A 13,582-nucleotide genomic window follows, 5' to 3' on the forward strand; every position below is an offset into this window, starting at 1 on the left:
TGGTGAAGTAAGGAGGAGGCTGGGGCAGGGAGGGGGAGGGATAGCAGAGAAGGGGTGGGGGGGGACAGTAAAGTGCTGTTTGTGGGGGATGAGATAGAGCAAGTGTGGGGCAGCCAGGTGCAGTTGGGAGGTTAGATGGACGGTGGAGGGACAGGTATGTGGGGGGAGAGGGGGGGGGGTAGCAGAAAAGGAGAGAAGTAAAAATAGTATGGGTTCGTTGGTGGAACACAGGCTGTGCAGTGCTGGAATTGGAACAGGGAAGGGGGGCAATACAGGCAAGGACCCTGACTAATGAAGGTTGAGGCCAGGAGGGTTACGAGAACACAGGATGTGTTGCATGGAGAGTTCCCACATGCACAATTCAGAAAAGCTGGTGTTGGTAGGAAGGATCCAGATGGCACAAGCTGTGAATCAGCCATTGAAATGAATAATGTCGTGTTGGGTAGTGGGCTCAGCAACAGGATGGTCCACCTGTTATTTGACCACAGTTTGTCGCTGTCCATTCGTGCAGACTGAGAGCTTGTTAGTTGTCATGCCCATGTTGAATGCAGTGGTTTCTGATTGTCTTGTAGATCACATGACTAATTTCACAGGTAGACCAACCTTTGATAGGATAGGTGATGCTTGTGACTGGTCTAGAGTAGGTGGTGGTGGGACGCTGTATGGGATAGGCCTTGTATCTAGATCTATTACAAGGATATGAGCCATGAGGTAAGGAGTTGGGAGCAGGGATTATATAGCAATGGGGAAGGATATTGTGTACGTTTGGTACACAGTGGAAGGAGTGGAAAGGATAGTGGAAAGGACATTCCTCATTTCAGGGCTCAATGAGAGGTAATCGAGACCATGGTGGAGAATGTGACTCAGTTGTTCCACACTGGGTGGCATTGAGTCATGAAGGGAATGCTCCTCTGTGTCCTGATGGTGGGACTTCGGGAGGTGGTAGGTGATTGGAGAGATTAGGCATGGGAAATCTGTTTTTGTACAAGTGTGGGAGGGTAATTACAATCTGTGAAGGCCTCACTGAGAGCCTCAGTATATTTTGCGAGGGACTGATCACTACAGATGTGAGGGTCAGAGGTGGCTAGGCTCCTGCCTTGGACTACCACTATCCACCACCTTTGCAACAACCTCCAATCCTCCCCCACATCCCCTCATAGCTGACAAATCCTGTGTTGCATACCTACAACATTTACCCCACACTCAAAAACTTCTTCCCAACAACATACAAAATCCAGAACCTAAACAGACCCAAAACACAGTCATGAAACTTTCCTCCAAAAGCCTTAGCCCTGCAGAAGTATCAGCCTATTACAAAGGCCTCATCTTTTGCCCCACTACCAAATTCAATCATGCATGATTTATTAAAGACCTTCTCTCCTTAGCTCAGTTCCTACAATGGAAATACTTTTTTTTTCACCATGTCACCAACCCTATCAATCAGAATCAACCAAACACTCTGTTCACTCCTCCATCCAAACTTGATCTCCCCCCCCCCCCCTCCCCGAATCCCCAACCCACCCCCTGTTAACTTTCCAGAATTTCTCAACCTTGAACTTTGTCTCACCATCATTCCAAACATCCCTCAACATGCAAACTAAGCTTACATTTGCAGAAAGAGCTGCAATCCACCACATAAAAAGTGATCCTGAGCTTACAATCCTACCTGCTGACAAAGGTTTTACCACTGTTGTTTAAAACTGCAAGGATAACCTGCCAAAAGGACATGGCCAGCTGTCAGATTCATTCACCTACAAATGCTACCACAGCAGGATCTCCAGTTTTTCTTTAAATCCTTAGGCCCATCCCAGAACCTCTCCCCAGAGTTCATCTCTCTCCTCACCCGTACCCCTGCATGCACTCCTACCTTCTAAATTGTTCCTAAACTCCGTAAACCCAACCACCCAGCACGCCCCACTGTGGCCAGTTACTGTGCCCCTACTGAGAGAATCTCTGCTCTCGTAGACCAACACCTACACCCTATTACCTGAAACCTACCCTACTATGTAAAAAATACCAACTATTTCCTCATCAACACTCCACAGTTCATGTTCCTTTACCACGTGGTCCCCTGCTCATCACTGCTGATGCCACCTCCCTTTACACTAATATTCCAAAAGCCCATGGCCTTACTGCTATTGAACACTACCTTTCCCACTGTCCAACAGATTCCAAGACTACAACCTCCTTCCTGGTCACTATGACCAGCTACATCATCACTCATGATACTTCTCCTTTCAATGAGTTACCTCTAAACAATCATCTTGTGCCAACCTATTCAAGGGCCATCAAGAGAAATCCTCCCTAAACACCCATAATCCCAAATTAATTGAGGACATTTTCATGATCTGGATTAAGAGTGAGAATAGCCTATCCACATTCCTCCAGAATCTCAGCACCATCATCCCCTTTCACTTCACCTGGTCCTACTCAACCCAACAAACTACCTTCACCAGCATCGACCTCCGCCTCAAAGATGGTTACAACCATCAAACCTACCAACCACTAACAATACCTCCACTTCAACATCTGCCACCCATTCCATACCAAGAAGTCGCTTCCATATAGCCTAGCAACCCATGGCTGTCAAATCTGTAGACCATCTCAAAATACACTGAGAGTCTCACTGAGTCTTCCTTCTCAGGCTGTAGATACCTCCCAGTCTAGTACAAAAGCAGATCTCCTATGCCTTATCAACCCAGCCACACATCACCTCCAAAAGTCCTACTGTCTGGCCACAGAGGAGCATTTCTCTCATGACTCAGTACCACCCAGGACTGGAGCATCTCAATCATATTCCACTACTACCCATCATGCCATGAAATGAGGAAAGTCCTACCCACTATCCTTCCCACCCATCCCTCAGTGGTATTCTGCCACCCACCGAAACTAAACAATATCCCCATCCACCTCTACAGAACCCCTGCTCCGAACTCCTTGCATCTTGACTCATATCCCTATAATATACCTAGAAACAAGATCTCCCACCGCCATCTGCTTCAGTCGAGTCAATCACCTATCCCATCAAAGGCAGGGCTACCTGTCAAATCAGTCACACGATCTAAAAGCTAATCTGCAACCACTGTGCTGCATTCTGCATGGGCATGACAACCAGCAAGCTATCTGTCCACATGAGTGGCCATCAAAAAACTGTGGGGTGGCAGGTGGAATAATAATTATAAAATGTAGAATGTAATGTAGAAAAGATGCATTCCCGGCCGATGCACCATATGTGGGGTGGCGGATGTAATAATTGGTATTAAAATGTTCCTATTATTTTTTTTTATTTTTTTCCAAGTTCAGAGTCTAATGTGCTGATGCAACTATAACTGTTCAAATTAAATGTTTAAGTGAATGCTCGCCATAATTTGATGATAATGTTCATCAAACGCCACGCTAAATAATGGTAGAATGTCTGTCCCGCAACGGTACGTGAAAATACGACATACGCAAACTGAAGATAGAACATTAAAGTCATCCTAGAATTAACACTTCACTCGAAAATGATTTCATGGTTACGCGTATCCTGATTAACTTATTACAGCATCCGAGGCTGTTTATAGCAATGATACGGACGTGACACGACTCCCGGCACACGTGTTGCGCTAATCAGCGTCTGGAGAGAACTGGGGCCTTTCTTCTCGTGCAGTGTTCTTATATATAAAGCCGTGGTGCGGACAGCTAAGGGAACGCCTGACCAAATATGCTCTCCCAACTAGCCACTGGGCTAGTAATGCACCACTCTAAGTTGTCGAATAAATCATTGCTTCCTTTGCTGATGGCCGTTGAAGCTCTCAATTTCAAATGTGCAATCAGCACACAGGTAAGTAATCATAATAAAAGTCTGATGTGGCTGTACATACAGTTCAGTACAGGGAAAGGCATAACACCGGAAATAAATATAGAGTGTGGGGGAAAATCTTTAGCTAAAGCAGATTGTTCAAAATTTCTGGGTGTCTGTATTGATCAGAATTTAAACTGGAAGACACACATTGACAATCTACTGAAATGATTGAGCTCAGCTACCTATGCTATTAGTGTCATTGCAAATTTTGGAGACAAGCACATCAGTAAGTTAGCTTACCATGCATATTTTCATTCGTTGCTTTCTTACGGAATCATCTTTTGGGGCAATTCATCACTAAGAAAGAAGGTATTTATTGCACAAAAACGTATTATCAGAATAATGTCTGGGGCTCATCCAAGATCATCTTGCAGACAATTATTTAAAGAATTAGGGATATTGCCAGTAGCTTCACAATATATATACACCCTAATGAAATTTGTTGTTAGTAACCCAGATCACTTCAGAATTAATAGCACAGTCCACAGCTACAATACTAGGAGACAGGGTGACCGTCACTACTGTTCATTGAATTTGACATTGGCACAAAAGGGGGTGAATTATACTGCCACAAAGATTTTTGGTCAATTGCCAAACAATATCAAAAGTCTGACAGACAACCAATCGGCATTCAAAAGTAAGTTAAGGGAATTCCTGAATGACAACTCCTTCTACTCCATAGATGAATTTTTAGACATAGGCCAAAGAAATACAGTAAGCATTAACAACTGTACCGTATATAAGACTAACAATGATTGTTTGGGATAAATGAATCTTGTGTACTTTGACACGTTCCACATCATTACGAAAGAATCGTGTTCATGATCCATGGAACAAGTAATGTAACTAACTAACTAACTAACTAGCTAAGTCAAATATTTTGGGTGAGATAATTAATTTAATAACACTACACACAGTAGACGGGCTCTGAACTTGCTCTTTGGAGATTTGCTATAGCTATAGTTTTATAGTTGTTCTGTTGAAACTTCTCGCATCTTTATAATTATAGTGGATCTCCCTTCTACTTAAATTTAAACCTCCTAGCCTTATTTATTCGCCTACTTAATCTATCTTGCTTCCCTAATTTCTAAGACAAAAACCAGAAACTCATGAATTTCAACTAAAATTTTAATTCGTGACATCCAGAGTACTGTTTCTACTAAATTATTATGAAAAATGAATCTAAATATAAATTTTTAAATTTCTGCCTCTTTTCTGTTGCGCCAATGATTTTTACAGAAAGACGTCCAAATTTCAAAAATGGTTAAAGTTATTGAACTGATATTCAACACATATTGATTTAGCATTACTCCTGACATGCTAGAAACGTTTCAGGTTATTTACTTGATTTTTAAAGTATTGCACAACATTTATGACGTCAGAGCTAGTTATAGCGGACTAGCTGGCACACAATGGAAAGACTGATGCGAATTTTATAAGGTGTGAGTATGCTGCTTCCCTACAAACCCATTGCTGAGCACACCCCCAATATGACATTCTCCATTTCAATGACTGCTTCACAGCCTGTGCCAACTGGATCCTTCCCCAATAACACCAGCTTCTTTGAATTGTGTAGGTTGGAACTCTCCCTGCAATATATCCTATATACCTGTAATCATCCTGGTCTCAACCTTAATTAGTCATTGTTCTTACCCATATAGCTACTTCCCTGTTCCGGTTCCAATGTTACACAGCCCTCTATTCCACCAACAAACCCACAGTCTTTTTACTTCTCTCCTTTTCTACTAACCCCATCCTCTGTCTAACCTTTTCCGAATGCAGCTAGCTGCCCTATACTCCCTATACATTCCCACAAGCAGCACATTACCATTATCCACCCCTACCCTGCTAGCCCTCCCCCTCCCCACACCAGCTTCCTTGTAACCCCTCACAACCAGTTTCCATCTCCCATCATGTGCTACAGTTCACAGTCTGCCCTCAGCAGCCAGAGACTGCGGTCATGCATGTGTGAGTTGCGTCTTGTGTGTGTGTGTGTGTGTGTGTGTGTGTGTGTGTGTGTGTGTATGTGTGTGTGTGTTGTGACTATCTATGACTCAGCATCTCCACTATATGGTGAGTTTTCCATGTGGGTGTCACTGCAGCATATTTACGTATCTCAGGAAAAATGGCCCAGGTCACTGGCTGATTACAAATATAGCTTAAATATGACAAGTCAGCACAAGGCTTTAATAATCTGCAGGATACAGCATCATAGGAAGCAGAACTACTATATTTTGTTGACCTGATGAAATCTGTAGTATCTTTAGGGGTAGTAGTTCTGAAACTAGTTTCTGTTGGTAACGCATGTGGTGTCTGCACAAGTAAATCTGATGTATCTATCTTTGGCTGTTGATTACTGGTTTTAATGTTTGCAGGCACTATGAGGAAGTAATCATTCACATTGGTGGCCAGTGATTTGAAAATGTTACCATTTCTACCAGGGTTATGTTGTAGCCGGATTTTATTTCATTTTGATGATTAGTTTTGGTTGTTCTGGTTTAATAATGTTCCAAATAGTTTTTGCTATATTCTTGGAGTGTTCAATTTTTTGGAGCATAGTACATAAGTTTGGCTTTTTAATGAGAGGTTGGAGGTTTCTATAATGCTGTTCATAATGGAATTTGAAATAATTATTACTCCTTGTTCTCTGAAATAAATAGAACTTTCTCTTCCTAGCATAAGATACTTTAATCTCAGGATTTGTACAGCCATTATTTTTGCCTTTGTTCTATTTTACTGTTATATTTTAGGGGGAAACAAGACTCCAACTGCTGTGACAATATGTTTAAGAAAGAGTTAAATTTTCCACTAACACTGTCTTTTTTATAAGTTTATTTCAGCCTTCTTCCCATAATTTCTCTCTAAATGCTATGATAGAAACAACGGTTATGATTCTGGGAGACAATACTGTCCCTCTGTTATCTGTCCCTATTTGGTCAGTAAATTTCATTAATACTGATCATCATGGTCAAATAAACCATTGATTATGCGTCTTACAGCTAAGCCACTGCAGGTTTTTGGATCTAAAACTGATAGAAATATGCCCTTGGTAGATGTGCCTCTATCAGAACTGACAAAAAAAGTTGTCTTTGAAAATGGGTGCACAGAGATGTTGAAGGAACCCATGCTTGCAGTCAGATCAAGTCTCAACATGCCCATTCATTCTTGTAGGGACTTTAACAGTAAAAAATAATCAAAAGCTGGACACCTGCAACCCTAGGTGCCCTTGTTCTGTACTATCTGACACTACATTTGCACAAACAATTATTTTCTATTAACTCTGCATAATGAGTTAAAAACTGTTTGTTGTTGCTTAATAAAGCTTAAGACACTTCTTGCCAGTGGTCTGTAAACTGTCAGTATTACAAGTTTGTGTGTTTCCTGGCCCACTATTGTGGCACAGCATTCAAAAAGCTGGTCGACACAATGTTCATTAACCTGAAGGGCCTTTAACTCCACTTTCTGCACATACAGCCATTCCCCCTTTCCTTTTATCGGTTTTACAGTAGTATGATATTAGCTTGTATCCATCAAGATGATTCTGTTCAGTTTCAGTGATTTTCACATGATGTTCTAATGTGCACAAGTTGTAGGCTAACAGTTACGTGTACAAATATGCATGCGGTAACCAGTCCTCCATCAAAACTGACTCAAAACTTGGTCTTAAAAATAGGCTGTTATTAATAATGTAGTCTACACCAGATATGCAGATCAAACACTTTACTTGCACTTAGATATTGAATGAGCTCCTATTTACGGCCAGATGGAGTCTAATCTATTATCATTGCAGTACAGATAAAGTGATAGCCACCACTGTACTGATATCAAGCAATATAGTTTACATGTGGTAACCTAACACTGATGTAATTATGCAGTTATTAATGTGTCACAATTAAATCATTAATACAATCACTGTACTAATCACTCATTACACTGTCCTTCTAAGCAATAATCACATGATAATGAATAAAATATGCACAGTTAATATCATTTAGAAATATCACAGTTCACAATTTGACCCCATTGTCACAGTGAACATGACTGAAGGTTGGCACAGTCCATGATATTAATTACACATGCTCTCTCCAAGCAATCATTTAAAACAGTCATGGACTGTTGAAAAAAACTGCCAGACACAAAAATCTAGATATATTTATACTGTATCATCTACAATACATTTCCCCATATCGACAAGCATAGGTCTTGCCCCTTTCAAACTCACCACAGACTTACTTAAAATGGCTTCCAACAAGCTTCTTTTATAAGTTTGCAATAAATAAAATTTAAGTGACCTACTGTTGTTTACTAGACTTTCACACATTACAGTTAAAGAGTTTCAGTTTTGATTAGTTCAATAGCAGATTAGTTTGCCTAAAAATGGGATTCTGTTTCAGTAACAATGTTCTTAGCAAGGACATTAATTACTCTGAAACTGAATGTGTGCAAATCTTGCCAACATATTTTTGTCATTTGCTGTATAAATGCTGTAGATATTTACATATCTTTGTCATCTACTTTACAAGATTCTTAGGAGTTGGGTACATGTTTACATATGAACAATCATAATGAAGTCTGAGATTATCGATATTTTGTAATTAACATGGTTTTTAGGTACACTAATCACACTTACAGACCCTAAATAACAAAAAGAAGTTAACAGATAATAAAATCAAGTTCAATAAGCCATGAGTCAATATTCAGAGTTTTTAGGTATTATGCAGAATATAAATCGCAGTACCACGAAATTTGAAAAAATAATAATAGTTTGGGAAGGGAAAAAAAACACCTCAGCAGGAGGAATCCACCTGTCTTGTCACCGAGTCTACTGACATTCCAGCTACCTTTTCAGTTTCTTCAACAGACATGAGAAATTTGTTTTTCTTGCACTAGTAGCTGTTTCAACTGCAATTATATTTATTCTGCAGCTCTGACTTCCAAACAAATTTACTGTAAAAAGGCTTAGTGAACACATTGGGAAGCATTGGTATAGGATGGATACTGCTTAGGTCAGACTGGATAGCTTTGCAATTAGCTATGAAAGTAGCCTCTTACTAGAAGCATTCAGATGCAAAACATGTCATACACAATGTGATCGATAAACGGAGGAATGCATCAATCACACCCATTTGTGAACACCCCTCTCCCCTGAGTAATTTTTCAGGCCCTTCATTAACATGTACCACATAATGGTTCATCCAGGGTTTACCATATCACTCAAAGACTGATACACTCTTCACACTAGTCTGAGAAGCGTTCTCAGTAATGTCCCTGATGCCATCCTCAATTGTATAATTAAGGTTATGTTCTAAACTGTTACTCTTTTCCAAGACCCTTTCTTCACAAGTCTAAATCACAAGTGACATTACTGAGCTGTGCCCTTGGCTTAATAATACTACTTACCTTATAATCAATTCACACAGAGTTCTGAATCAGTTTTGACAATCTCCTCCTGTGGCTAATACACAGCAATCAAAACATTTTGCCCTCCTTAAAACTTTTCATCCTAGATTAACTTTTCAGCTTATACCCTGTACTATGACACTGTTTTGAAAAGCAATGAAGCTATTGGAGACAACTTGACAATCAACCAGACTCGCATTACCTCTTGGATTTTTTCACTGATTTGGAACCCTTGACTATAATTCAGACATTTGTTGCGGACCTAACATTACTGCTGCAGAATGCAAAACTGCTAACTCTTCTTGTGCTACTAGCAAATCAGCTCAAAATTTCAAGATGAGCTGGTTTTTTGTCTAGTGTTGTACGGTGGCAGTGGCAATCACTGTTTATCCAGATGTGACTAGCATCATTTCTCATGTAGATTGTGTTGCAATGTTCCACATGAAAATGACTGTGATATTTCTCATTCTGATCACCATTTCTGATGGTTCTGTCATAGCTTCTGCACTTTGTTGTGGACCACATGAATGAGACTGAATTCAGAATAGCAGAACATATAATGTAAAAAGCCTCACAGAATTCAGTATAGGATCCACTTCTGTTCTTAACCAACATACTCAGAAATAACCTTCTATTGATGTTAATGGCTGATTAAATAATAATTGATAACACTAGTTGTTGGCATATCCAAAATAACTGAAAGACAAAACATAATCAGGACATAAATTTTAGCTTAGCTGTTTCTCAGTAAATAATTTAAGCTTCCATATTTCAGACATTTATAATATATGCCTGCCAAGCAGCTTGGAATATAATAAAAAGTGAAATCAATATGCGCAAACAGGAAGCCACAGTGCCTACATATTGCAACATCCTAAACAAATATTTTATAAATTGTGCCAGCTCTTATTCTTCTCCTTCTTCTTCTTCTTTTGGTAAAAATAATTCTGATAATATTTCAGCTGCTGTAACCCTTCTTGAACAACAAGCACCAGCAACCAATCTCTTGGTCGAAAATCACCTCTGGACACATTATCAAATCTATAAAGAAACTTAAAAACTTAAAAACAGAGGACTATTATGGGCTTAGTAGTAACAGTATTGTTAAACACATAGCTACTGCACTCTTAATGCCACTAACATATCTGACAAATCGCATGCTTGAAGAAGGAGTATTTCCTGAATGTCTGAAAATGACAGTTACACTCCCAATATATAAGAAAGGTGACTGAAAAATGCCAAACAATTATAGACCTATATCAATAGTTCCCATTATATCAAAAGTAATAGAAAACTGCATACATATCCAAATTGACAATTATTTTGAAAATAATAAATTATTGAGTAAGAACCAGTTTGGCTTTCAATCTGAACTATCAAAAACCAAAGCAGTCGAATGCCTCCTTATTAATATATATGTGAAGGATACGAAAACAAGATACTCAGTTGTGCTACACTGTTAGATTTAACAAAAGCCTTCGACTCAGTCACACATGAAATAATGATAAAAAAAACTAGAGCATTATGTTGCTGTAGATAAACCATTACAGTTTTTTCAATCATACTTAGGTGATAGGGTACAATTAGTAAATACAAACTATCAAAAGTCAACACCCCTGATAGTAAAGAGAGGAATTCCACAAGGCTCAGTGCTTGGCCCTTTCCTGTTCATTGTTTACATCAATGACTTCTCAAATTATATGCCATCAACAATGTACTGTAGGCTGATGATATGACAGTAATATCAGATGGAGAAAATCTGCAAGATGTCATAGAATACAATTCAATTCAATTCAATTTATTATCATCCATTTTATCCTATACATGTTATAGGAATTGTCATACAACAAAGTAGTAACTGAAATGAGCAGCGACTGGTGCAGAGCCAACCTTTTATCAATAAACAAATTGAAAACTGAAGAACTTTACTTCACCCTGAAACCAATTGAAAAGAATACAAAAAATGTCAAGTTACTAGGTTTACATGTACATCAAAAACTTACATGGGACAGACACACAAATTATCTATGTGGCAAACCTGCTTGAACTCTCTTTCTATTACACAAGCTGAGACACATTATCAGTAAAAATCTGCTAATCTCCACATACTTTGCTTTTTTAAATTCACAACTGCAATATGGGGTACTTCTTTGGGGTAACTCAGTGGGTTCAAGTACCATCTTCAAGTGGCAGAAGAAAGCAATTAGTTGCATTTTAGGATAGCACCAAGACAAAGTTGCAAAAATCATTTTAAAGAACTAAAGATAATGACACTACCTAGTATATACATTTATAATTGTTTAATATATGCTGAAGAGAATGTAAAGAACTTTAATTTAAGATCTGAAGTGGATGTTCATAATACGCGAAATAATAGTAACATAGACCTACCATATACAAGGCTGACATTAACACAAAAGAAGCAGAAACATGAAATTTTGTAACAAACTCTCAAAGGCTATGAGCAAACTACCGATGAATAACTTTAAGCAAACAATAGAAGTGTGGCTCAAATGTACGCCATATTACTCACTTGATAAGAGTCTAAACAGTGACACAAAAGAGACATGCTACATGAAACAAAAAACTGCTATATGAATTATACCTATATGTTTGTGACGGTAATGTACCAACAAAGACTTTTTACATGGATATGTAAGATGTACCATAAATATATCTTGATACTATTTTATATTTAACTGTTATGATATATTATTATTATTATTATTATTATTATTATTATTATTATTATTATTATTATTACTATTGTGGATGAATAATTGTTGTATTATCAATATTACTTTAGCATGCATATCTGCTTGCCCTGCACAGGCACAATTATGTACAATAATAATTATTGTGATTTTTAAAAAATGTATTGAACACACTGACAACGCCAATTGTATGGAAAACACACTGAAAGGCAAATAAAGATTCTGTTCTATTCTATTCTATACATTTTCAGTCAATCAGTAATATTCTTACAAATAATGTAGCACTATCTGTAAAATTACATGGTGTCCAGCCGGTTAATCAGTGAAAATGGAGTTAATTTACAGGTAAATTAATCAAGAATGTCAGTTCAGTATCTTTTGAAATTAGAAGTATCTTTCAGATAGTCACACTTCTTGCAGATGTCTCTCTAGGGATCCAGTAACTTTTATACCACTTTCCAGTAGGTGTACATCTTAATGTTTCAGTTTAATTGTTAGTAACACAAGCATTTTACAGTACAGACACATAATTTTCACTTAGATTTTACCTCCTTATGAAGGCTTCATATGGAGTTCTGTGTTCTTGTTCAAAAGCTTTCAACAAACTTCTATCATGTTGGGCATCCCTACACCTTAATTCTTCTACACATAGAAATGTGCATTGTAAAAAGTAATCAGCTGCTATAAGTGGAGACAGGTTCTGCTGCATCAGAATATTTTATACTGAAATATCATGAGTAGGCTGCTTCATAAGTAATTTTAATTCATAACTAATTGACACTGTTCCACAATATTGTAAGTGAACCCTTTGTAGGGTTAATCGTTCATTTCTGAGGGAGAGTGATTTTTCTACCACATTTCATAAAACAGCGGGAACAGCACCTGAACTAAGAAAGTAGACAGTGTAATTCAGAACACACATATATTTGTGGTATAAGCAAAACCAACAGTCTCTATAATTTAAATGCTTCACTGAATTTTTGAGATATATATTATTGGGAGATTAAGTTAATTCTGCAAGTTAAAATGTGCAACATATAATTCCAAATTAAACAAAACTTCATTCAGTTATACACCCTTCTTCGTCAGTTATCAAAATACCAAAGTCAAGAGCTTCTTGTGACTAGACAGTATTGCAGAATACTTTCACAGTTCTACTGTCCATGAGTTCCTTGCTCAAGTTAGCAACATAATTTTTAAACTCATTGTAAAATAAGGCCACATTTTAAGTAATAATATGTACCATGCTTACACAATATTATTGCTTTAAAAAGAAAATGTCTTTAAATTGTGCAGGGGAAAGGAGGGAAATATGCTTTTCCTTACTAATCTTACCTTAACAGCGCCAAGCAAAGAAGTAGATGCAGCCAGTGTGTCTTGTACAACTGAGAAGAAGATTCCTTGCATTACACAAGGACATTAACCTTGTCACTCTCTGGTGACAGTGGCGGAAAATTGTCAGCTTTATGCTCTAGTGCTCACAAAACGAGTAAGTTGCTAAGTCTTTTTTAAAGAGATACCATGTAATTTACTGCACTCATTATTATTTATGGTACTGTACTACTCAGTGTGTACTAATGTTTTTTACATTTGAAAGCAAACTGCATTTAGACATTTAACAAAA

At 38.1% G+C, this 13,582-nt stretch overlaps 1 protein-coding gene across 1 annotated transcript in view; it reads right to left on the reverse strand.

Moving 5' to 3' along the window:
* The window catches only part of LOC126278219 (uncharacterized), a 126,820-nt gene extending 113,487 nt beyond the window's left edge, over nucleotides 1-13,333 (reverse strand). The window contains exon 1 of the mRNA XM_049978197.1: nucleotides 13,294-13,333. The gene's annotated coding sequence lies outside the window, so the exon portion shown is untranslated. The remainder of the gene's footprint in view (nucleotides 1-13,293) is intronic.
* Between the last annotated feature and the right edge of the window lie 249 nt (nucleotides 13,334-13,582).

Source organism: Schistocerca gregaria, chromosome 6, assembly GCF_023897955.1.
Source record: "Schistocerca gregaria isolate iqSchGreg1 chromosome 6, iqSchGreg1.2, whole genome shotgun sequence".
Classification (NCBI taxonomy): Eukaryota; Metazoa; Arthropoda; class Insecta; order Orthoptera; family Acrididae; genus Schistocerca; species Schistocerca gregaria.